Consider the following 2,105-nt stretch of genomic DNA (forward strand, 5'->3'; position numbering starts at 1 on the left):
AGACAAATGCAAATGATGAGTGTATTGTCCACTTATGTTGATCATGCATCAGGCAGGGAGACAGATGCATAGATGGAGAAAGGGGTGGGGTGGTGTTAGGAAAGAGGACAGCATCACCCTGATCTAAATACCAACTGTGTTGTACTGTGTTCCTTGTAATCATAATAGTGTTTATATACAAGCTGTTGTTCTCTGTTGTAATTATGCAAGTATCATTATGTACCTCTTCTCAGATTCCCATGCAATGAAATAGTTAAAGCAGTATTTGCTTTAGCTTTTTCCAAAAGAGCTGTTACAAATAATAGTCAAATTATTTAATTTTTCACTGAATGATCAATAAAGCATCTTTCTGGGTTATTTCTTTAAAATGAGGATGTGTGTTTTAACAGAACATTCACAAAATCAATTGTATTGGAAAATTTATTAAACAAGCAAGTTCTCCACCTTGCTTTTAGTTCTCTGATGTGAAATCAAATTTTATACATGGATTTGCAATGTATTTTTGTATATTGTAATTGGAAAGTACTTCTTTGATATATCTCTATACTGACACATTTCAGCAACATTTCAGGTTCATATTACTCTCAAATTATCAGATTCTTTACTTGCTGAATGATAGTACATCTGTGGAGAATTCCAGCCCAATTTTATTGCCTGGTTATGGTAATCTATTTTATCCTGAGTTTTGTCTTTTAGTACATAAGTGGTCATAGTAAAGACTAGTATTTTAGCATCTTAAATGGATAAACATGATTATATTACATAATTTTAAATCTTTCGTATCTACATTGAAAAAAGAGGTAGTTATACTGAGGGAAAACCTGACATTATTGAAGTTTTGAGTTTTGCCATTTATTTTAATGGCAATTGTTATTTTGCTGTTCTTTCTATAAGGCAACTGGGAGCCAAGTAGTGTAAACCCTTAAATCATCTGCTTAAGCTTGCCTTTGCAACTATCCCCATGGAATTCTGCAGGATTATTAAGAATAAAAAGGTTAAGCAAGTGTGTGACTGTCTGTAGACTGCACCTTAGCCTAGGATTTGAATAATGCTAAAGTACTGAACCTACCCAAGGCATTTTTTAATGGCAGCACAAATATTTTATTTATGTAGACAGGTGCTATTTTTTTGTTCAGAAAATGTGAATGCTTTTCCATATAAAAAAAATAACTAGTTAGGGGTTTTAAAAATGTTGGTATTTCTCCAACCCTCCCCTCTCCACTTTCTTACAGACAGAAATAAATTTAAATTTGGTTAAAACAAGACAAAGATTTTTTTCCATTCAAATAATGATGAAAATCCAAAATGAGTAATTATTGCATTTTTAAGGCATCTGTATTGATGCTAAAATGTTACCTGGCTTTCTTTCTACCTTTCAGGACATACGCTGATTGCTTAAGGTTTTCACCATTGCTATTATGTCCATGATACTGGACAACTGTAAGGTCCTTTGCTAGGGACTATATTTCTTTACCAAGCCTTGGAGACCCTGAGTCCACTTCGAGTTGATAAGTGAACAACTGACATGGGAAAGCCAAGAGATGAAGGCTCTGATCACACAATCAGTAAATATACCCACCTACAGCCTAAGACTCCATCTGTCCAAAGAGTAACCTACCCTGAATAATATTCAGAATTGCCCTGAATGGAAAACCAAAGAAGCAGTTTGCTCTGCCTAGGATGGCAAGTTTATGTTTTTGGTGAAACCTGTGCCCCCCCGTCAGAATCCCTGGGCTGGCCGACGCATTAAGAAAGTGCAGAATCTCTCTCATTTTCATTTGAACACCACACTTTGGATACTTGGAAAAATGATCTGGGCAAATCAAACTGTAGTTACTGAGTTCATTCTCTTGGGGTTCCCCACTCTCAGGCAGTCCCAGCTTCTGCTCTTTGTGGTGATTCTGGTTATTTATGTCACGAGCCTCCTAGGAAATATCCTCATCATCCTCATTACTATGGTGGACCCAGCCCTTTCTAGCCCCATGTACTTCTTCCTCAGGAACTTGTCCTTCTTGGAAATCTGCTTCACCCTCGTAGTTGTCCCCAAACTGCTGGCAATTCTCTTCTCTGAGAATAAATCCATCTCCTTCTCTGGATGCATAGCA

This window comes from Alligator sinensis, unplaced genomic scaffold (genome assembly GCF_000455745.1).
Source record: "Alligator sinensis unplaced genomic scaffold, ASM45574v1 scaffold1464_1, whole genome shotgun sequence".
Classification (NCBI taxonomy): Eukaryota; Metazoa; Chordata; order Crocodylia; family Alligatoridae; genus Alligator; species Alligator sinensis.